The sequence below is a fragment of the Elephas maximus genome, chromosome 14 (genome assembly GCF_024166365.1).
Source record: "Elephas maximus indicus isolate mEleMax1 chromosome 14, mEleMax1 primary haplotype, whole genome shotgun sequence".
Classification (NCBI taxonomy): domain Eukaryota; kingdom Metazoa; phylum Chordata; class Mammalia; order Proboscidea; family Elephantidae; genus Elephas; species Elephas maximus.
In genome coordinates, this window is record NC_064832.1 from 7,518,969 (window position 1) to 7,543,740 (window position 24,772).

The window sequence follows — 24,772 nt, forward strand, 5'->3', positions numbered from 1 at the left end:
CATGCAGCTCAAAAAGGCCGATGCCAGAGAAATCGAGGAGACACTGCCATTTTCCACATTTTTGCTGTCTACATATCCCCGCCTCCGGTGGAAGGCTGCCTATGTGACCGGGCTGCGAAGGCAAGGCCGAAATCCTGGCATCCCGGGCCCCAGCAATCCAGTGGTTTATGGACGTGGGGACCCGGATGACATGTTTCCCACATACAAGAGGAATCCTTGGGCCCTTCACTGGCTCGCCATTCAGCTCCGCGACGTTCACTACTGGCCCTGGCCTTTGGCCGGTGCCCCATTGCGCGAGTGCTCCGGAGCGATGTTTCTCCACCCATCACTATCATTCTGCCACCAGGGGATATGTGAGTGTGGGAGTCACCATTTGTCTGTCACTGGCAGCAGTGTCACGAGTCACTAGACTTCCAGGTACCAGCTGACCTAGGCTGCCTTCTCCCCCGGCAAGGTCCGGAATCCTTTATCCCAGATGCTGACACCTGGGCACTGGCCGACATTAATTTTTATCAACACAGAGGTCTGAGTGAGGGTCAGCAGACCAGCTAGGTGAAGTCAAGGCCAGGTGGGCGGGACTAAGGCTCCTTTGCCATCACCATGGAGACAGTCCCACCACCGGAAGAGTAGGCGGAGCTTATGATGGGCCTGGTGACAAGACGGAGCCAATGGCAGAGATCTGGCCCGCCAGGCAGATGACACAGGGCCCTCCATTATGACCTATGACACCTAGTGGCCACAGGATTTGAGCACACCCTGGGAAAGCCTACGCAGGCACAGGGGAGCCCCTGGTGCGGACTGGTTCAGGGCACTGGCAGAGCAGGCCAGGTACCTCTTTCCCACTTTCCTGAGGATATCACTACGCAAGGCATCCCCACTCAGCATCTCTTGCCTCTCTCTGTCTCTCTCTGGATGTGTTCATTCTCTGAAATCTCTTCCTTCTCCCCCTGAGTCACTTCACAGCTTGGAATGCCTGATAGAGTGCCTAGAGACCAAAGAGCAAAGGGGGAAGGCCTCTGGCTCTACTGGTTGCCCATGGGCAGACAAGATCTGGTAGTTTATCTGGAAGGTCTAGAGAGTAGTGACTCATGGGGTAGCTACATCACCGGCGGACCCTGGCCAGGTGAAGCTTGCTGACATGTGGCAGCCTCTCCGGAGACTACTAATTCCGCTGGGAACATTGTATGCAAATACCTGGCTGAGTGTGAAGGGCAGAAAACATTGACACATACCTGCCAGAGGCCTATCCTGGGTCTGAAGAGTCCACCCCGGTCTCCAGCGACTCATCATCTCAGCACACACTTTGCCTGCACACAGGGAATCCGCCTCTCTCCACGAATGCCTTCCCCTGCTAGGAAACACAGGATGTCACTCAGCCAAAGGAGAGCACAGGCAAAGTCAACTGAAGCCCGCATTTTCAAGATTTTGCCCTCTGCTGGGCCACAGCCTCCGGTGGCACGCTGCATGTGCGTCACCTCTCCGAAGACAAGGCCGAAATCCGGGCATCCAGGGCCCCAGCAGTCCAGAGGCTGCGCATGGCGGCCTACGGATCACCACTTTGCCACGTACAGGAGGGAGGCCTCGGCCCTAGACTGGCTCCGCTAGAGCTCCACGACCTCAGCTATTTTTCCCGACCTTTGGCCCGTGCCCTCGTGAGTCTGTGATCTCTAGTTACACTTCACCTGCGACCACTCTCGATCCGCCACCTGCGGATACCTGAGCGTGGACATCAACATCTATCACTGTCTGCAGTGTCACAGGTCACTAGGTGTCTAGGCTCAGGCTGACCTTGGCTGTCTTCTGCCCAGGCAAGGAGCTTAATCCTTCAAAGGAAATGAAGGACACGTGGTCACTGGCCGACAACCTTTCTTTCATCTACACAGCGGTCTAGATGAGGGTAAAGAGGCCAGGTGGGCCAGGTGAAGGCTGAGTGCGGGGCCTAAGGCTTCCTTCCCAATCACCATGGAGACAGCCACCGCAAGGCTGGCCGGAACTTCTGACGGGGACGGGTCACAAACTCTGAGCCAATAGGAGAGGTCCAGCCTAACCGGCCGGTTCCGCAGAGCCCTCCATTTTACCCGTGGACACACAACGGCCCCTTCTGTCCTTGGCCACAAAATCGAGGGCACCCAGGGAATAACTTCACAGTAGGCAACCCCTGATGTGGCCACGTTCGACATACTGGGACAGCAGGCAGGTACCTCTTTTCCACTTACGCTACGATATCAGTAGGCAAGGCGCCCTTCCTCAGCATCTATGGCCCCTCTTTGTATGTGTTCTTTTAAAGAAATCTCTTTTTTCTACCCCTGAGACACATCACAACTATGAGGGGCCTGAGAGGGAACCTGGAGATGAAACAGGGGAGGCTTCTGGCTGTACCGCTTCCCCGTGCCTAGAGAATAGCAGTTAGTCTCTCTGGAAGCTCTTAGCTTCTGTTGATCGACATGGGCAATACGGTAGGGGCGGACCCTGGCCAGGTGGAGCTTGTGGGCACATGCAACCTCGGGGGGAAGAATAATTCCGCTGCTGTTTTGTATGGTGTAAACCTCCCCACGCCAAGTGGGATGGGCACAGAACATCGACCCACACCTGCCAGGGGCCCTTCCTGGGACTAAAGATCCCAACCTGGTCTCAACCTTGTCACCTTCTCAGCACATACCTTTCCTGCACACATAATCCTGCCTTTCTCCGTCGGTGCCTCATCCTACTAGGAAAAAAGCATGCAGCTCAAAAAGGCCGATGCCAGAGAAATCGAGGAGACACTGCCATTTTCCACATTTTTGCTGTCTACATATCCCCGCCTCCGGTGGAAGGCTGCCTATGTGACCGGGCTGCGAAGGCAAGGCCGAAATCCTGGCATCCCGGGCCCCAGCAATCCAGTGGTTTATGGACGTGGGGACCCGGATGACATGTTTCCCACATACAAGAGGAATCCTTGGGCCCTTCACTGGCTCGCCATTCAGCTCCGCGACGTTCACTACTGGCCCTGGCCTTTGGCCGGTGCCCCATTGCGCGAGTGCTCCGGAGCGATGTTTCTCCACCCATCACTATCATTCTGCCACCAGGGGATATGTGAGTGTGGGAGTCACCATTTGTCTGTCACTGGCAGCAGTGTCACGAGTCACTAGACTTCCAGGTACCAGCTGACCTAGGCTGCCTTCTCCCCCGGCAAGGTCCGGAATCCTTTATCCCAGATGCTGACACCTGGGCACTGGCCGACATTAATTTTTATCAACACAGAGGTCTGAGTGAGGGTCAGCAGACCAGCTAGGTGAAGTCAAGGCCAGGTGGGCGGGACTAAGGCTCCTTTGCCATCACCATGGAGACAGTCCCACCACCGGAAGAGTAGGCGGAGCTTATGATGGGCCTGGTGACAAGACGGAGCCAATGGCAGAGATCTGGCCCGCCAGGCAGATGACACAGGGCCCTCCATTATGACCTATGACACCTAGTGGCCACAGGATTTGAGCACACCCTGGGAAAGCCTACGCAGGCACAGGGGAGCCCCTGGTGCGGACTGGTTCAGGGCACTGGCAGAGCAGGCCAGGTACCTCTTTCCCACTTTCCTGAGGATATCACTACACAAGGCATCCCCACTCAGCATCTCTTGCCTCTCTCTGTCTCTCTCTGGATGTGTTCATTCTCTGAAATCTCTTCCTTCTCCCCCTGAGTCACTTCACAGCTTGGAATGCCTGATAGAGTGCCTAGAGACCAAAGAGCAAAGGGGGAAGGCCTCTGGCTCTACTGGTTGCCCATGGGCAGACAAGATCTGGTAGTTTATCTGGAAGGTCTAGAGAGTAGTGACTCATGGGGTAGCTACATCACCGGCGGACCCTGGCCAGGTGAAGCTTGCTGACATGTGGCAGCCTCTCCGGAGACTACTAATTCCGCTGGGAACATTGTATGCAAATACCTGGCTGAGTGTGAAGGGCAGAAAACATTGACACATACCTGCCAGAGGCCTATCCTGGGTCTGAAGAGTCCACCCCGGTCTCCAGCGACTCATCATCTCAGCACACACTTTGCCTGCACACAGGGAATCCGCCTCTCTCCACGAATGCCTTCCCCTGCTAGGAAACACAGGATGTCACTCAGCCAAAGGAGAGCACAGGCAAAGTCAACTGAAGCCCGCATTTTCAAGATTTTGCCCTCTGCTGGGCCACAGCCTCCGGTGGCACGCTGCATGTGCGTCACCTCTCCGAAGACAAGGCCGAAATCCGGGCATCCAGGGTCCCAGCAGTCCAGAGGCTGCGCATGGCGGTCTACGGATCACCACTTTGCCACGTACATGAGGGAGGCCTGGGCCCTAGACTGGCTCCGCTAGAGCTCCACGACCTCAGCTATTTTTCCCGACCTTTGGCCCGTGCCCTCGTGAGTCTGTGATCTCTAGTTACACTTCACCTGCGACCACTCTCGATCCGCCACCTGCGGATACCTGAGCGTGGACATCAACATCTATCACTGTCTGCAGTGTCACAGGTCACTAGGTGTCTAGGCTCAGGCTGACCTTGGCTGTCTTCTGCCCAGGCAAGGAGCTTAATCCTTCAAAGGAAATGAAGGACACGTGGTCACTGGCCGACAACCTTTCTTTCATCTACACAGCGGTCTAGATGAGGGTAAAGAGGCCAGGTGGGCCAGGTGAAGGCTGAGTGCGGGGCCTAAGGCTTCCTTCCCAATCACCATGGAGACAGCCACCGCAAGGCTGGCCGGAACTTCTGACGGGGACGGGTCACAAACTCTGAGCCAATAGGAGAGGTCCAGCCTAACCGGCCGGTTCCGCAGAGCCCTCCATTTTACCCATGGACACACAACGGCCCCTTCTGTCCTTGGCCACAAAATCGAGGGCACCCAGGGAATAACTTCACAGTAGGCAACCCCTGATGTGGACACGTTCGACATACTGGGACAGCAGGCAGGTACCTCTTTTCCACTTACGCTACGATATCAGTAGGCAAGGCGCCCTTCCTCAGCATCTATGGCCCCTCTTTGTATGTGTTCTTTTAAAGAAATCTCTTTTTTCTACCCCTGAGACACATCACAACTATGAGGGGCCTGAGAGGGAACCTGGAGACGAAACAGGGGAGGCTTCTGGCTGTACCGCTTCCCCGTGGCTAGAGAATAGCAGTTAGTCTCTCTGGAAGCTCTTAGCTTCTGTTGATCGACATGGGCAATACGGTAGGGGCGGACCCTGGCCAGGTGGAGCTTGTGGGCACACGCAACCTCTGGGGGAAGAATAATTCCGCTGCTGTTTTGTATGGTGTAAACCTCCCCACGCCAAGTGGGATGGGCACAGAACATTGACCCACACCTGCCAGGGGCCCTTCCTGGGACTAAAGATCCCAACCTGGTCTCAACCTTGTCATCTTCTCAGCACATACCTTTCCTGCACAAATAATCCTGCCTTTCTCCGTCGGTGCCTCATCCTACTAGGAAAAAAGCATGCCGCTCAAAAAGGCCGATGCCAGAGAAATCGAGGAGACACTGCCATTTTCCACATTTTTGCTGTCTACATATCCCCGCCTCCGGTGGAAGGAAGGCTGCCTATGTGGCCGGGCTGCGAAGGCAAGGCCGAAATCCTGGCATCCCGGGCCCCAGCAATCCAGTGGTTTATGGACGTGGGGACCCGGATGACATGTTTCCCACATACAAGAGGAATCCTTGGGCCCTTCACTGGCTCGCCATTCAGCTCCGCGACGTTCACTACTGGCCCTGGCCTTTGGCCGGTGCCCCATTGCGCGAGTGCTCCGGACCGATGTTTCTCCACCCATCACTATCATTCTGCCACCAGGGGATATGTGAGTGTGGGAGTCACCATTTGTCTGTCACTGGCAGCAGTGTCACGAGTCACTAGACTTCCAGGTACCAGCTGACCTAGGCTGCCTTCTCCCCCGGCAAGGTCCGGAATCCTTTATCCCAGATGCTGACACCTGGGCACTGGCCGACATTAATTTTTATCAACACAGAGGTCTGAGTGAGGGTCAGCAGACCAGCTAGGTGAAGTCAAGGCCAGGTGGGAGGGACTAAGGCTCCTTTGCCATCACCATGGAGACAGTCCCAACACCGGAAGAGTAGGCGGAGCTTATGATGGGCCTGGTGACAAGACGGAGCCAATGGCAGAGATCTGGCCCGCCAGGCAGATGACGCAGGGCCCTCCATTATGACCTATGACACCTAGTGGCCACAGGATTTGAGCACACCCTGGGAAAGCCTACGCAGGCACAGGGGAGCCCCTGGTGCGGACTGGTTCAGGGCACTGGCAGAGCAGGCCAGGTACCTCTTTCCCACTTTCCTGAGGATATCACTACGCAAGGCATCCCCACTCAGCATCTCTTGCCTCTCTCTGTCTCTCTCTGGATGTGTTCATTCTCTGAAATCTCTTCCTTCTCCCCGTGAGTCACTTCACAGCTTGGAATGCCTGATAGAGTGCCTAGAGACCAAAGAGCAAAGGGGGAAGGCCTCTGGCTCTACTGGTTGCCCATGGGCAGACAAGATCTGGTAGTTTATCTGGAAGGTCTAGAGAGTAGTGACTCATGGGGTAGCTACATCACCGGCGGACCCTGGCCAGGTGAAGCTTGCTGACATGTGGCAGCCTCTCCGGAGACTACTAATTCCGCTGGGAACATTGTATGCAAATACCTGGCTGAGTGTGAAGGGCAGAAAACATTGACACATACCTGCCAGAGGCCTATCCTGGGTCTGAAGAGTCCACCCCGGTCTCCAGCGACTCATCATCTCAGCACACACTTTGCCTGCACACAGGGAATCCGCCTCTCTCCACGAATGCCTTCCCCTGCTAGGAAACACAGGATGTCACTCAGCCAAAGGAGAGCACAGGCAAAGTCAACTGAAGCCCGCATTTTCAAGATTTTGCCCTCTGCTGGGCCACAGCCTCCGGTGGCACACTGCATGTGCGTCACCTCTCCGAAGACAAGGCCGAAATCCGGGCATCCAGGGCCCCAGCAGTCCAGAGGCTGCGCATGGCAGCCTACGGATCACCACTTTGCCACGTACAGGAGGGAGGCCTCGGCCCCAGACTGGCTCCGCTAGAGCTCCACGACCTCAGCTATTTTTCCCGACCTTTGGCCCGTGCCCTCGTGAGTCTGTGATCTCTAGTTACACTTCACCTCCGACCACTCTCGATCCGCCACCTGCGGATACCTGAGCGTGGACATCAACATCTATCACTGTCTGCAGTGTCACAGGTCACTAGGTGTCTAGGCTCAGGCTGACCTTGGCTGTCTTCTGCCCAGGCAAGGAGCTTAATCCTTCAAAGGAAATGAAGGACACGTGGTCACTGGCCGACAACCTTTCTTTCATCTACACAGCGGTCTAGATGAGGGTAAAGAGGCCAGGTGGGCCAGGTGAAGGCTGAGTGCGGGGCCTAAGGCTTCCTTCCCAATCACCATGGAGACAGCCACCGCAAGGCTGGCCGGAACTTCTGACGGGGACGGGTCACAAACTCTGAGCCAATAGGAGAGGTCCAGCCTAACCGGCCGGTTCCGCAGAGCCCTCCATTTTACCCGTGGACACACAACGGCCCCTTCTGTCCTTGGCCACAAAATCGAGGGCACCCAGGGAATAACTTCACAGTAGGCAACCCCTGATGTGGCCACGTTCGACATACTGGGACAGCAGGCAGGTACCTCTTTTCCACTTACGCTACGATATCAGTAGGCAAGTCGCCCTTCCTCAGCATCTATGGCCCCTCTTTGTATGTGTTCTTTTAAAGAAATCTCTTTTTTCTACCCCTGAGACACATCACAACTATGAGGGGCCTGAGAGGGAACCTGGAGACGAAACAGGGGAGGCTTCTGGCTGTACCGCTTCCCCGTGGCTAGAGAATAGCAGTTAGTCTCTCTGGAAGCTCTTAGCTTCTGTTGATCGACATGGGCAATACGGTAGGGGCGGACCCTGGCCAGGTGGAGCTTGTGGGCACACGCAACCTCTGGGGGAAGAATAATTCCGCTGCTGCTTTGTATGGTGTAAACCTCCCCACGCCAAGTGGGATGGGCACAGAACATTGACCCACACCTGCCAGGGGCCCTTCCTGGGACTAAAGATCCCAACCTGGTCTCAACCTTGTCATCTTCTCAGCACATACCTTTCCTGCACAAATAATCCTGCCTTTCTCCGTCGGTGCCTCATCCTACTAGGAAAAAAGCATGCCGCTCAAAAAGGCCGATGCCAGAGAAATCGAGGAGACACTGCCATTTTCCACATTTTTGCTGTCTACATATCCCCGCCTCCGGTGGAAGGCTGCCTATGTGGCCGGGCTGCGAAGGCAAGGCCGAAATCCTGGCATCCCGGGCCCCAGCAATCCAGTGGTTTATGGACGTGGGGACCCGGATGACATGTTTCCCACATACAAGAGGAATCCTTGGGCCCTTCACTGGCTCGCCATTCAGCTCCGCGACGTTCACTACTGGCCCTGGCCTTTGGCCGGTGCCCCATTGCGCGAGTGCTCCGGAGCGATGTTTCTCCACCCATCACTATCATTCTGCCACCAGGGGATATGTGAGTGTGGGAGTCACCATTTGTCTGTCACTGGCAGCAGTGTCACGAGTCACTAGACTTCCAGGTACCAGCTGACCTAGGCTGCCTTCTCCCCCGGCAAGGTCCGGAATCCTTTATCCCAGATGCTGACACCTGGGCACTGGCCGACATTAATTTTTATCAACACAGAGGTCTGAGTGAGGGTCAGCAGACCAGCTAGGTGAAGTCAAGGCCAGGTGGGCGGGACTAAGGCTCCTTTGCCATCACCATGGAGACAGTCCCAACACCGGAAGAGTAGGCGGAGCTTATGATGGGCCTGGTGACAAGACGGAGCCAATGGCAGAGATCTGGCCCGCCAGGCAGATGACGCAGGGCCCTCCATTATGACCTATGACACCTAGTGGCCACAGGATTTGAGCACACCCTGGGAAAGCCTACGCAGGCACAGGGGAGCCCCTGGTGCGGAGTGGTTCAGGGCATTGGCAGAGCAGGCCAGGTACCTCTTTCCCACTTTCCTGAGGATATCACTACGCAAGGCATCCCCACTCAGCATCTCTTGCCTCTCTCTGTCTCTCTCTGGATGTGTTCATTCTCTGAAATCTCTTCCTTCTCCCCCTGAGTCACTTCACAGCTTGGAATGCCTGATAGAGTGCCTAGAGACCAAAGAGCAAAGGGGGAAGGCCTCTGGCTCTACTGGTTGCCCATGGGCAGACAAGATCTGGTAGTTTATCTGGAAGGTCTAGAGAGTAGTGACTCATGGGGTAGCTACATCACCGGCGGACCCTGGCCAGGTGAAGCTTGCTGACATGTGGCAGCCTCTCCGGAGACTACTAATTCCGCTGGGAACATTGTATGCAAATACCTGGCTGAGTGTGAAGGGCAGAAAACATTGACACATACCTGCCAGAGGCCTATCCTGGGTCTGAAGAGTCCACCCCGGTCTCCAGCGACTCATCATCTCAGCACACACTTTGCCTGCACACAGGGAATCCGCCTCTCTCCACGAATGCCTTCCCCTGCTAGGAAACACAGGATGTCACTCAGCCAAAGGAGAGCACAGGCAAAGTCAACTGAAGCCCGCATTTTCAAGATTTTGCCCTCTGCTGGGCCACAGCCTCCGGTGGCACGCTGCATGTGCGTCACCTCTCCGAAGACAAGGCCGAAATCCGGGCATCCAGGGCCCCAGCAGTCCAGAGGCTGCGCATGGCGGCCTACGGATCACCACTTTGCCACGTACAGGAGGGAGGCCTCGGCCCTAGACTGGCTCCGCTAGAGCTCCACGACCTCAGCTATTTTTCCCGACCTTTGGCCCGTGCCCTCGTGAGTCTGTGATCTCTAGTTACACTTCACCTGCGACCACTCTCGATCCGCCACCTGCGGATACCTGAGCGTGGACATCAACATCTATCACTGTCTGCAGTGTCACAGGTCACTAGGTGTCTAGGCTCAGGCTGACCTTGGCTGTCTTCTGCCCAGGCAAGGAGCTTAATCCTTCAAAGGAAATGAAGGACACGTGGTCACTGGCCGACAACCTTTCTTTCATCTACACAGCGGTCTAGATGAGGGTAAAGAGGCCAGGTGGGCCAGGTGAAGGCTGAGTGCGGGGCCTAAGGCTTCCTTCCCAATCACCATGGAGACAGCCACCGCAAGGCTGGCCGGAACTTCTGACGGGGACGGGTCACAAACTCTGAGCCAATAGGAGAGGTCCAGCCTAACCGGCCGGTTCCGCAGAGCCCTCCATTTTACCCGTGGACACACAACGGCCCCTTCTGTCCTTGGCCACAAAATCGAGGGCACCCAGGGAATAACTTCACAGTAGGCAACCCCTGATGTGGCCACGTTCGACATACTGGGACAGCAGGCAGGTACCTCTTTTCCACTTACGCTACGATATCAGTAGGCAAGGCGCCCTTCCTCAGCATCTATGGCCCCTCTTTGTATGTGTTCTTTTAAAGAAATCTCTTTTTTCTACCCCTGAGACACATCACAACTATGAGGGGCCTGAGAGGGAACCTGGAGATGAAACAGGGGAGGCTTCTGGCTGTACCGCTTCCCCGTGCCTAGAGAATAGCAGTTAGTCTCTCTGGAAGCTCTTAGCTTCTGTTGATCGACATGGGCAATACGGTAGGGGCGGACCCTGGCCAGGTGGAGCTTGTGGGCACATGCAACCTCGGGGGGAAGAATAATTCCGCTGCTGTTTTGTATGGTGTAAACCTCCCCACGCCAAGTGGGATGGGCACAGAACATCGACCCACACCTGCCAGGGGCCCTTCCTGGGACTAAAGATCCCAACCTGGTCTCAACCTTGTCACCTTCTCAGCACATACCTTTCCTGCACACATAATCCTGCCTTTCTCCGTCGGTGCCTCATCCTACTAGGAAAAAAGCATGCAGCTCAAAAAGGCCGATGCCAGAGAAATCGAGGAGACACTGCCATTTTCCACATTTTTGCTGTCTACATATCCCCGCCTCCGGTGGAAGGCTGCCTATGTGACCGGGCTGCGAAGGCAAGGCCGAAATCCTGGCATCCCGGGCCCCAGCAATCCAGTGGTTTATGGACGTGGGGACCCGGATGACATGTTTCCCACATACAAGAGGAATCCTTGGGCCCTTCACTGGCTCGCCATTCAGCTCCGCGACGTTCACTACTGGCCCTGGCCTTTGGCCGGTGCCCCATTGCGCGAGTGCTCCGGAGCGATGTTTCTCCACCCATCACTATCATTCTGCCACCAGGGGATATGTGAGTGTGGGAGTCACCATTTGTCTGTCACTGGCAGCAGTGTCACGAGTCACTAGACTTCCAGGTACCAGCTGACCTAGGCTGCCTTCTCCCCCGGCAAGGTCCGGAATCCTTTATCCCAGATGCTGACACCTGGGCACTGGCCGACATTAATTTTTATCAACACAGAGGTCTGAGTGAGGGTCAGCAGACCAGCTAGGTGAAGTCAAGGCCAGGTGGGCGGGACTAAGGCTCCTTTGCCATCACCATGGAGACAGTCCCACCACCGGAAGAGTAGGCGGAGCTTATGATGGGCCTGGTGACAAGACGGAGCCAATGGCAGAGATCTGGCCCGCCAGGCAGATGACACAGGGCCCTCCATTATGACCTATGACACCTAGTGGCCACAGGATTTGAGCACACCCTGGGAAAGCCTACGCAGGCACAGGGGAGCCCCTGGTGCGGACTGGTTCAGGGCACTGGCAGAGCAGGCCAGGTACCTCTTTCCCACTTTCCTGAGGATATCACTACGCAAGGCATCCCCACTCAGCATCTCTTGCCTCTCTCTGTCTCTCTCTGGATGTGTTCATTCTCTGAAATCTCTTCCTTCTCCCCCTGAGTCACTTCACAGCTTGGAATGCCTGATAGAGTGCCTAGAGACCAAAGAGCAAAGGGGGAAGGCCTCTGGCTCTACTGGTTGCCCATGGGCAGACAAGATCTGGTAGTTTATCTGGAAGGTCTAGAGAGTAGTGACTCATGGGGTAGCTACATCACCGGCGGACCCTGGCCAGGTGAAGCTTGCTGACATGTGGCAGCCTCTCCGGAGACTACTAATTCCGCTGGGAACATTGTATGCAAATACCTGGCTGAGTGTGAAGGGCAGAAAACATTGACACATACCTGCCAGAGGCCTATCCTGGGTCTGAAGAGTCCACCCCGGTCTCCAGCGACTCATCATCTCAGCACACACTTTGCCTGCACACAGGGAATCCGCCTCTCTCCACGAATGCCTTCCCCTGCTAGGAAACACAGGATGTCACTCAGCCAAAGGAGAGCACAGGCAAAGTCAACTGAAGCCCGCATTTTCAAGATTTTGCCCTCTGCTGGGCCACAGCCTCCGGTGGCACGCTGCATGTGCGTCACCTCTCCGAAGACAAGGCCGAAATCCGGGCATCCAGGGTCCCAGCAGTCCAGAGGCTGCGCATGGCGGTCTACGGATCACCACTTTGCCACGTACATGAGGGAGGCCTGGGCCCTAGACTGGCTCCGCTAGAGCTCCACGACCTCAGCTATTTTTCCCGACCTTTGGCCCGTGCCCTCGTGAGTCTGTGATCTCTAGTTACACTTCACCTCCGACCACTCTCGATCCGCCACCTGCGGATACCTGAGCGTGGACATCAACATCTATCACTGTCTGCAGTGTCACAGGTCACTAGGTGTCTAGGCTCAGGCTGACCTTGGCTGTCTTCTGCCCAGGCAAGGAGCTTAATCCTTCAAAGGAAATGAAGGACACGTGGTCACTGGCCGACAACCTTTCTTTCATCTACACAGCGGTCTAGATGAGGGTAAAGAGGCCAGGTGGGCCAGGTGAAGGCTGAGTGCGGGGCCTAAGGCTTCCTTCCCAATCACCATGGAGACAGCCACCGCAAGGCTGGCCGGAACTTCTGACGGGGACGGGTCACAAACTCTGAGCCAATAGGAGAGGTCCAGCCTAACCGGCCGGTTCCGCAGAGCCCTCCATTTTACCCATGGACACACAACGGCCCCTTCTGTCCTTGGCCACAAAATCGAGGGCACCCAGGGAATAACTTCACAGTAGGCAACCCCTGATGTGGACACGTTCGACATACTGGGACAGCAGGCAGGTACCTCTTTTCCACTTACGCTACGATATCAGTAGGCAAGGCGCCCTTCCTCAGCATCTATGGCCCCTCTTTGTATGTGTTCTTTTAAAGAAATCTCTTTTTTCTACCCCTGAGACACATCACAACTATGAGGGGCCTGAGAGGGAACCTGGAGACGAAACAGGGGAGGCTTCTGGCTGTACCGCTTCCCCCTGGCTAGAGAATAGCAGTTAGTCTCTCTGGAAGCTCTTAGCTTCTGTTGATCGACATGGGCAATACGGTAGGGGCGGACCCTGGCCAGGTGGAGCTTGTGGGCACACGCAACCTCTGGGGGAAGAATAATTCCGCTGCTGTTTTGTATGGTGTAAACCTCCCCACGCCAAGTGGGATGGGCACAGAACATTGACCCACACCTGCCAGGGGCCCTTCCTGGGACTAAAGATCCCAACCTGGTCTCAACCTTGTCATCTTCTCAGCACATACCTTTCCTGCACAAATAATCCTGCCTTTCTCCGTCGGTGCCTCATCCTACTAGGAAAAAAGCATGCCGCTCAAAAAGGCCGATGCCAGAGAAATCGAGGAGACACTGCCATTTTCCACATTTTTGCTGTCTACATATCCCCGCCTCCGGTGGAAGGAAGGCTGCCTATGTGGCCGGGCTGCGAAGGCAAGGCCGAAATCCTGGCATCCCGGGCCCCAGCAATCCAGTGGTTTATGGACGTGGGGACCCGGATGACATGTTTCCCACATACAAGAGGAATCCTTGGGCCCTTCACTGGCTCGCCATTCAGCTCCGCGACGTTCACTACTGGCCCTGGCCTTTGGCCGGTGCCCCATTGCGCGAGTGCTCCGGACCGATGTTTCTCCACCCATCACTATCATTCTGCCACCAGGGGATATGTGAGTGTGGGAGTCACCATTTGTCTGTCACTGGCAGCAGTGTCACGAGTCACTAGACTTCCAGGTACCAGCTGACCTAGGCTGCCTTCTCCCCCGGCAAGGTCCGGAATCCTTTATCCCAGATGCTGACACCTGGGCACTGGCCGACATTAATTTTTATCAACACAGAGGTCTGAGTGAGGGTCAGCAGACCAGCTAGGTGAAGTCAAGGCCAGGTGGGCGGGACTAAGGCTCCTTTGCCATCACCATGGAGACAGTCCCACCACCGGAAGAGTAGGCGGAGCTTATGATGGGCCTGGTGACAAGACGGAGCCAATGGCAGAGATCTGGCCCGCCAGGCAGATGACACAGGGCCCTCCATTATGACCTATGACACCTAGTGGCCACAGGATTTGAGCACACCCTGGGAAAGCCTACGCAGGCACAGGGGAGCCCCTGGTGCGGACTGGTTCAGGGCACTGGCAGAGCAGGCCAGGTACCTCTTTCCCACTTTCCTGAGGATATCACTACGCAAGGCATCCCCACTCAGCATCTCTTGCCTCTCTCTGTCTCTCTCTGGATGTGTTCATTCTCTGAAATCTCTTCCTTCTCCCCCTGAGTCACTTCACAGCTTGGAATGCCTGATAGAGTGCCTAGAGACCAAAGAGCAAAGGGGGAAGGCCTCTGGCTCTACTGGTTGCCCATGGGCAGACAAGATCTGGTAGTTTATCTGGAAGGTCTAGAGAGTAGTGACTCATGGGGTAGCTACATCACCGGCGGACCCTGGCCAGGTGAAGCTTGCTGACATGTGGCAGCCTCTCCGGAGACTACTAATTCCGCTGGGAACATTGTATGCAAATACCTGGCTGAGTGTGAAGGGCAGAAAACATTGACACATACCTGCCAGAGGCCTATCCTGGGTCTGAAGAGTCCACCCCGGTCTCCAGCGACTCATCATCTCAGCACACACTTTGCCTGCACACAGGGAATCCGCCTCTCTCCACGAATGCCTTCCCCTGCTAGGAAACACAGGATGTCACTCAGCCAAAGGAGAGCACAGGCAAAGTCAACTGAAGCCCGCATTTTCAAGATTTTGCCCTCTGCTGGGCCACAGCCTCCGGTGGCACGCTGCATGTGCGTCACCTCTCCGAAGACAAGGCCGAAATCCGGGCATCCAGGGTCCCAGCAGTCCAGAGGCTGCGCATGGCGGTCTACGGATCACCACTTTGCCACGTACATGAGGGAGGCCTGGGCCCTAGACTGGCTCCGCTAGAGCTCCACGACCTCAGCTATTTTTCCCGACCTTTGGCCCGTGCCCTCGTGAGTCTGTGATCTCTAGTTACACTTCACCTCCGACCACTCTCGATCCGCCACCTGCGGATACCTGAGCGTGGACATCAACATCTATCACTGTCTGCAGTGTCACAGGTCACTAGGTGTCTAGGCTCAGGCTGACCTTGGCTGTCTTCTGCCCAGGCAAGGAGCTTAATCCTTCAAAGGAAATGAAGGACACGTGGTCACTGGCCGACAACCTTTCTTTCATCTACACAGCGGTCTAGATGAGGGTAAAGAGGCCAGGTGGGCCAGGTGAAGGCTGAGTGCGGGGCCTAAGGCTTCCTTCCCAATCACCATGGAGACAGCCACCGCAAGGCTGGCCGGAACTTCTGACGGGGACGGGTCACAAACTCTGAGCCAATAGGAGAGGTCCAGCCTAACCGGCCGGTTCCGCAGAGCCCTCCATTTTACCCGTGGACACACAACGGCCCCTTCTGTCCTTGGCCACAAAATCGAGGGCACCCAGGGAATAACTTCACAGTAGGCAACCCCTGATGTGGACACGTTCGACATACTGGGACAGCAGGCAGGTACCTCTTTTCCACTTACGCTACGATATCAGTAGGCAAGGCGCCCTTCCTCAGCATCTATGGCCCCTCTTTGTATGTGTTCTTTTAAAGAAATCTCTTTTTTCTACCCCTGAGACACATCACAACTATGAGGGGCCTGAGAGGGAACCTGGAGACGAAACAGGGGAGGCTTCTGGCTGTACCGCTTCCCCGTGGCTAGAGAATAGCAGTTAGTCTCTCTGGAAGCTCTTAGCTTCTGTTGATCGACATGGGCAATACGGTAGGGGCGGACCCTGGCCAGGTGGAGCTTGTGGGCACACGCAACCTCTGGGGGAAGAATAATTCCGCTGCTGTTTTGTATGGTGTAAACCTCCCCACGCCAAGTGGGATGGGCACAGAACATTGACCCACACCTGCCAGGGGCCCTTCCTGGGACTAAAGATCCCAACCTGGTCTCAACCTTGTCATCTTCTCAGCACATACCTTTCCTGCACAAATAATCCTGCCTTTCTCCGTCGGTGCCTCATCCTACTAGGAAAAAAGCATGCCGCTCAAAAAGGCCGATGCCAGAGAAATCGAGGAGACACTGCCATTTTCCACATTTTTGCTGTCTACATATCCCCGCCTCCGGTGGAAGGAAGGCTGCCTATGTGGCCGGGCTGCGAAGGCAAGGCCGAAATCCTGGCATCCCGGGCCCCAGCAATCCAGTGGTTTATGGACGTGGGGACCCGGATGACATGTTTCCCACATACAAGAGGAATCCTTGGGCCCTTCACTGGCTCGCCATTCAGCTCCGCGACGTTCACTACTGGCCCTGGCCTTTGGCCGGTGCCCCATTGCGCGAGTGCTCCGGACCGATGTTTCTCCACCCATCACTATCATTCTGCCACCAGGGGATATGTGAGTGTGGGAGTCACCATTTGTCTGTCACTGGCAGCAGTGTCACGAGTCACTAGACTTCCAGGTACCAGCTGACCTAGGCTGCCTTCTCCCCCGGCAAGGTCCGGAATCCTTTATCCCAGATGCTGACACCTGGGCACTGGCCGACATTAATTTTTATCAACACAGAGGTCTGAGTGAGGGTCAGCAGACCAGCTAGGTGAAGTCAAGGCCAGGTGGGAGGGACTAAGGCTCCTTTGCCATCACCATGGAGACAGTCCCAACACCGGAAGAGTAGGCGGAGCTTATGATGGGCCTGGTGACAAGACGGAGCCAATGGCAGAGATCTGGCCCGCCAGGCAGATGACGCAGGGCCCTCCATTATGACCTATGACACCTAGTGGCCACAGGATTTGAGCACACCCTGGGAAAGCCTACGCAGGCACAGGGGAGCCCCTGGTGCGGACTGGTTCAGGGCACTGGCAGAGCAGGCCAGGTACCTCTTTCCCACTTTCCTGAGGATATCACTACGCAAGGCATCCCCACTCAGCATCTCTTGCCTCTCTCTGTCTCTCTCTGGATGTGTTCATTCTCTGAAATCTCTTCCTTCTCCCCGTGAGTCACTTCACAGCTTGGAATGCCTGATAGAGTGCCTAGAGACCAAAGAGCAAAGGGGGAAGGCCTCTGGCTCTACTGGTTGCCCATGGGCAGACAAGATCTGGTAGTTTATCTGGAAGGTCTAGAGAGTAGTGACTCATGGGGTAGCTACATCACCGGCGGACCCTGGCCAGGTGAAGCTTGCTGACATGTGGCAGCCTCTCCGGAGACTACTAATTCCGCTGGGAACATTGTATGCAAATACCTGGCTGAGTGTGAAGGGCAGAAAACATTGACACATACCTGCCAGAGGCCTATCCTGGGTCTGAAGAGTCCACCCCGGTCTCCAGCGACTCATCATCTCAGCACACACTTTGCCTGCACACAGGGAATCCGCCTCTCTCCACGAATGCCTTCCCCTGCTAGGAAACACAGGATGTCACTCAGCCAAAGGAGAGCACAGGCAAAGTCAACTGAAGCCCGCATTTTCAAGATTTTGCCCTCTGCTGGGCCACAGCCTCCGGTGGCACGCTGCATGTGCGTCACCTCTCCGAAGACAAGGCCGAAATCCGGGCATCCAGGGCCCCAGCAGTCCAGAGGCTGCGCATGGCAGCCTACGGATCACCACTTTGCCACGTACAGGAGGGAGGCCTCGGCCCCAGACTGGCTCCGCTAGAGCTCCACGACCTCAGCTATTTTTCCCGACCTTTGGCCCGTGCCCTCGTGAGTCTGTGATCTCTAGTTACACTTCACCTCCGACCACTCTCGATCCGCCACCTGCGGATACCTGAGCGTGGACATCAACATCTATCACTGTCTGCAGTGTCACAGGTCACTAGGTGTCTAGGCTCAGGCTGACCTTGGCTGTCTTCTGCCCAGGCAAGGAGCTTAATCCTTCAAAGGAAATGAAGGACACGTGGTCACTGGCCGACAACCTTTCTTTCATCTACACAGCGGTCTAGATGAGGGTAAAGAGGCCAGGTGGGCCAGGTGAAGGCTGAGTGCGGGGCCTAAGGCTTCCTTCCCAATCACCATGGAGACAGCCACCGCAAGGCTGGCCGGAACTTCTGACGGGGACGGGTCACAAACTCTGAGCCAATAGGAGAGGTCCAGCCTAACCGGCCGGTTCCGCAGAGCCCTCCATTTTACCCGTGGACACACAACGGCCCCTTCTGTCCTTGGCCACAAAATCGAGGGCACCCAGGGAATAACTTCACAGTAGGCAACCCCTGATGTGCCCACGTTCGACATACTGGGACAGCAGGCAGGTACCTCTTTTCCACTTACGCTACGATATCAGTAGGCAAGGCGCCCTTCCTCAGCATCTATGGCCCCTCTTTGTATGTGTTCTTTTAAAGAAATCTCTTTTTTCTACCCCTGAGACACATCACAACTATGAGGGGCCTGAGAGGGAACCTGGAGATGAAACAGGGGAGGCTTCTGGCTGTACCGCTTCCCCGTGCCTAGAGAATAGCAGTTAGTCTCTCTGGAAGCTCTTAGCTTCTGTTGATCGACATGGGCAATACGGTAGGGGCGGACCCTGGCCAGGTGGAGCTTGTGGGCACATGCAACCTCGGGGGGAAGAATAATTCCGCTGCTGTTTTGTATGGTGTAAACCTCCCCACGCCAAGTGGGATGGGCACAGAACATTGACCCACACCTGCCAGGGGCCCTTCCTGGGACTAAAGATCCCAACCTGGTCTCAACCTTGTCACCTTCTCAGCACATACCTTTCCTGCACACATAATCCTGCCTTTCTCCGTCGGTGCCTCATCCTACTAGGAAAAAAGCATGCCGCTCAAAAAGGCCGATGCCAGAGAAATCGAGGAGACACTGCCATTTTCCACATTTTTGCTGTCTACATATCCCCGCCTCCGGTGGAAGGAAGGCTGCCTATGTGGCCGGGCTGCGAAGGCAAGGCCGAAATCCTGGCATCCCGGGCCCCAGCAATCCAGTGGTTTATGGACGTGGGGACCCGGATGACATGTTTCCCACATACAAGAGGAATCCTTGGGCCCTTCACTGGCTCGCCATTCAGCTCCGCGACGTTCACTACTGGCCCTGGCCTTTGGCCGGTGCCCCATTGCGCGAGTGCTCCGGAGCGATGTTTCTCCACCCATCACTATCATTCTGCCACCAGGGGATATGTGAGTGTGGGAGTCACCATTTGTCTGTCACTGGCAGCAGTGTCAGGAGTCACTAGACTTCCAGGTACCAGCTGACCTAGGCTGCCTTCTCCCCCGGCAAGGTCCGGAATCCTTTATCCCAGATGCTGACACCTGGGCACTGGCCGACATTAATTTTTATCAACACAGAGGTCTGAGTGAGGGTCAGCAGACCAGCTAGGTGAAGTCAAGGCCAGGTGGGCGGGACTAAGGCTCCTTTGCCATCACCATGGAGACAGTCCCACCACCGGAAGAGTAGGCGGAGCTTATGATGGGCCTGGTGACAAGACGGAGCCAATGGCAGAGATCTGGCCCGCCAGGCAGATGAAGCAGGGCCCTCCATTATGACCTATGACACCTAGTGGCCACAGGATTTGAGCACACCCTGGGAAAGCCTACGCAGGCACAGGGGAGCCCCTGGTGCGGACTGGTTCAGGGCACTGGCAGAGCAGGCCAGGTACCTCTTTCCCACTTTCCTGAGGATATCACTACGCAAGGCATCCCCACTCAGCATCTCTTGCCTCTCTCTGTCTCTCTCTGGATGTGTTCATTCTCTGAAATCTCTTCCTTCTCCCCCTGAGTCACTTCACAGCTTGGAATGCCTGATAGAGTGCCTAGAGACCAAAGAGCAAAGGGGGAAGGCCTCTGGCTCTACTGGTTGCCCATGGGCAGACAAGATCTGGTAGTTTATCTGGAAGGTCTAGAGAGTAGTGACTCATGGGGTAGCTACATCACCGGCGGACCCTGGCCAGGTGAAGCTTGCTGACATGTGGCAGCCTCTCCGGAGACTACTAATTCCGCTGGGAACATTCTATGCAAATACCTGGCTGAGTGCGAAGGGCAGAAAACATTGACACATACCTGCCAGAGGCCTATCCTGGGTCTGAAGAGTCCACCCCGGTCTCCAGCGACTCATCATCTCAGCACACACTTTGCCTGCACACAGGGAATCCGCCTCTCTCCACGAATGCCTTCCCCTGCTAGGAAACACAGGATGTCACTCAGCCAAAGGAGAGCACAGGCAAAGTCAACTGAAGCCCGCATTTTCAAGATTTTGCCCTCTGCTGGGCCACAGCCTCCGGTGGCACACTGCATGTGCGTCACCTCTCCGAAGACAAGGCCGAAATCCGGGCATCCAGGGCCCCAGCAGTCCAGAGGCTGCGCATGGCGGCCTACGGATCACCACTTTGCCACGTACAGGAGGGAGGCCTGGGCCCTAGACTGGCTCCGCTAGAGCTCCACGACCTCAGCTATTTTTCCCGACCTTTGGCCCGTGCCCTCGTGAGTCTGTGATCTCTAGTTACACTTCACCTCCGACCACTCTCGATCCGCCACCTGCGGATACCTGAGCGTGGACATCAACATCTATCACTGTCTGCAGTGTCACAGGTCACTAGGTGTCTAGGCTCAGGCTGACCTTGGCTGTCTTCTGCCCAGGCAAGGAGCTTAATCCTTCAAAGGAAATGAAGGACACGTGGTCACTGGCCGACAACCTTTCTTTCATCTACACAGCGGTCTAGATGAGGGTAAAGAGGCCAGGTGGGCCAGGTGAAGGCTGAGTGCGGGGCCTAAGGCTTCCTTCCCAATCACCATGGAGACAGCCACCGCAAGGCTGGCCGGAACTTCTGACGGGGACGGGTCACAAACTCTGAGCCAATAGGAGAGGTCCAGCCTAACCGGCCGGTTCCGCAGAGCCCTCCATTTTACCCATGGACACACAACGGCCCCTTCTGTCCTTGGCCACAAAATCGAGGGCACCCAGGGAATAACTTCACAGTAGGCAACCCCTGATGTGGACACGTTCGACATACTGGGACAGCAGGCAGGTACCTCTTTTCCACTTACGCTACGATATCAGTAGGCAAGGCGCCCTTCCTCAGCATCTATGGCCCCTCTTTGTATGTGTTCTTTTAAAGAAATCTCTTTTTTCTACCCCTGAGACACATCACAACTATGAGGGGCCTGAGAGGGAACCTGGAGACGAAACAGGGGAGGCTTCTGGCTGTACCGCTTCCCCGTGGCTAGAGAATAGCAGTTAGTCTCTCTGGAAGCTCTTAGCTTCTGTTGATCGACATGGGCAATACGGTAGGGGCGGACCCTGGCCAGGTGGAGCTTGTGGGCACACGCAACCTCTGGGGGAAGAATAATTCCGCTGCTGTTTTGTATGGTGTAAACCTCCCCACGCCAAGTGGGATGGGCACAGAACATTGACCCACACCTGCCAGGGGCCCTTCCTGGGACTAAAGATCCCAACCTGGTCTCAACCTTGTCATCTTCTCAGCACATACCTTTCCTGCACAAATAATCCTGCCTTTCTCCGTCGGTGCCTCATCCTACTAGGAAAAAAGCATGCCGCTCAAAAAGGCCGATGCCAGAGAAATCGAGGAGACACTGCCATTTTCCACATTTTTGCTGTCTACATATCCCCGCCTCCGGTGGAAGGAAGGCTGCCTATGTGGCCGGGCTGCGAAGGCAAGGCCGAAATCCTGGCATCCCGGGCCCCAGCAATCCAGTGGTTTATGGACGTGGGGACCCGGATGACATGTTTCCCACATACAAGAGGAATCCTTGGGCCCTTCACTGGCTCGCCATTCAGCTCCGCGACGTTCACTACTGGCCCTGGCCTTTGGCCGGTGCCCCATTGCGCGAGTGCTCCGGACCGATGTTTCTCCACCCATCACTATCATTCTGCCACCAGGGGATATGTGAGTGTGGGAGTCACCATTTGTCTGTCACTGGCAGCAGTGTCACGAGTCACTAGACTTCCAGGTACCAGCTGACCTAGGCTGCCTTCTCCCCCGGCAAGGTCCGGAATCCTTTATCCCAGATGCTGACACCTGGGCACTGGCCGACATTAATTTTTATCAACACAGAGGTCTGAGTGAGGGTCAGCAGACCAGCTAGGTGAAGTCAAGGCCAGGTGGGAGGGACTAAGGCTCCTTTGCCATCACCATGGAGACAGTCCCAACACCGGAAGAGTAGGCGGAGCTTATGATGGGCCTGGTGACAAGACGGAGCCAATGGCAGAGATCTGGCCCGCCAGGCAGATGACGCAGGGCCCTCCATTATGACCTATGACACCTAGTGGCCACAGGATTTGAGCACACCCTGGGAAAGCCTACGCAGGCACAGGGGAGCCCCTGGTGCGGACTGGTTCAGGGCACTGGCAGAGCAGGCCAGGTACCTCTTTCCCACTTTCCTGAGGATATCACTACGCAAGGCATCCCCACTCAGCATCTCTTGCCTCTCTCTGTCTCTCTCTGGATGTGTTCATTCTCTGAAATCTCTTCCTTCTCCCCGTGAGTCACTTCACAGCTTGGAATGCCTGATAGAGTGCCTAGAGACCAAAGAGCAAAGGGGGAAGGCCTCTGGCTCTACTGGTTGCCCATGGGCAGACAAGATCTGGTAGTTTATCTGGAAGGTCTAGAGAGTAGTGACTCATGGGGTAGCTACATCACCGGCGGACCCTGGCCAGGTGAAGCTTGCTGACATGTGGCAGCCTCTCCGGAGACTACTAATTCCGCTGGGAACATTGTATGCAAATACCTGGCTGAGTGTGAAGGGCAGAAAACATTGACACATACCTGCCAGAGGCCTATCCTGGGTCTGAAGAGTCCACCCCGGTCTCCAGCGACTCATCATCTCAGCACACACTTTGCCTGCACACAGGGAATCCGCCTCTCTCCACGAATGCCTTCCCCTGCTAGGAAACACAGGATGTCACTCAGCCAAAGGAGAGCACAGGCAAAGTCAACTGAAGCCCGCATTTTCAAGATTTTGCCCTCTGCTGGGCCACAGCCTCCGGTGGCACGCTGCATGTGCGTCACCTCTCCGAAGACAAGGCCGAAATCCGGGCATCCAGGGCCCCAGCAGTCCAGAGGCTGCGCATGGCAGCCTACGGATCACCACTTTGCCACGTACAGGAGGGAGGCCTCGGCCCCAGACTGGCTCCGCTAGAGCTCCACGACCTCAGCTATTTTTCCCGACCTTTGGCCCGTGCCCTCGTGAGTCTGTGATCTCTAGTTACACTTCACCTCCGACCACTCTCGATCCGCCACCTGCGGATACCTGAGCGTGGACATCAACATCTATCACTGTCTGCAGTGTCACAGGTCACTAGGTGTCTAGGCTCAGGCTGACCTTGGCTGTCTTCTGCCCAGGCAAGGAGCTTAATCCTTCAAAGGAAATGAAGGACACGTGGTCACTGGCCGACAACCTTTCTTTCATCTACACAGCGGTCTAGATGAGGGTAAAGAGGCCAGGTGGGCCAGGTGAAGGCTGAGTGCGGGGCCTAAGGCTTCCTTCCCAATCACCATGGAGACAGCCACCGCAAGGCTGGCCGGAACTTCTGACGGGGACGGGTCACAAACTCTGAGCCAATAGGAGAGGTCCAGCCTAACCGGCCGGTTCCGCAGAGCCCTCCATTTTACCCGTGGACACACAACGGCCCCTTCTGTCCTTGGCCACAAAATCGAGGGCACCCAGGGAATAACTTCACAGTAGGCAACCCCTGATGTGGCCACGTTCGACATACTGGGACAGCAGGCAGGTACCTCTTTTCCACTTACGCTACGATATCAGTAGGCAAGTCGCCCTTCCTCAGCATCTATGGCCCCTCTTTGTATGTGTTCTTTTAAAGAAATCTCTTTTTTCTACCCCTGAGACACATCACAACTATGAGGGGCCTGAGAGGGAACCTGGAGACGAAACAGGGGAGGCTTCTGGCTGTACCGCTTCCCCGTGGCTAGAGAATAGCAGTTAGTCTCTCTGGAAGCTCTTAGCTTCTGTTGATCGACATGGGCAATACGGTAGGGGCGGACCCTGGCCAGGTGGAGCTTGTGGGCACACGCAACCTCTAGGGGAAGAATAATTCCGCTGCTGTTTTGTATGGTGTAAACCTCCCCACGCCAAGTGGGATGGGCACAGAACATTGACCCACACCTGCCAGGGGCCCTTCCTGGGACTAAAGATCCCAACCTGGTCTCAACCTTGTCATCTTCTCAGCACATACCTTTCCTGCACAAATAATCCTGCCTTTCTCCGTCGGTGCCTCATCCTACTAGGAAAAAAGCATGCCGCTCAAAAAGGCCGATGCCAGAGAAATCGAGGAGACACTGCCATTTTCCACATTTTTGCTGTCTACATATCCCCGCCTCCGGTGGAAGGCTGCCTATGTGGCCGGGCTGCGAAGGCAAGGCCGAAATCCTGGCATCCCGGGCCCCAGCAATCCAGTGGTTTATGGACGTGGGGACCCGGATGACATGTTTCCCACATACAAGAGGAATCCTTGGGCCCTTCACTGGCTCGCCATTCAGCTCCGCGACGTTCACTACTGGCCCTGGCCTTTGGCCG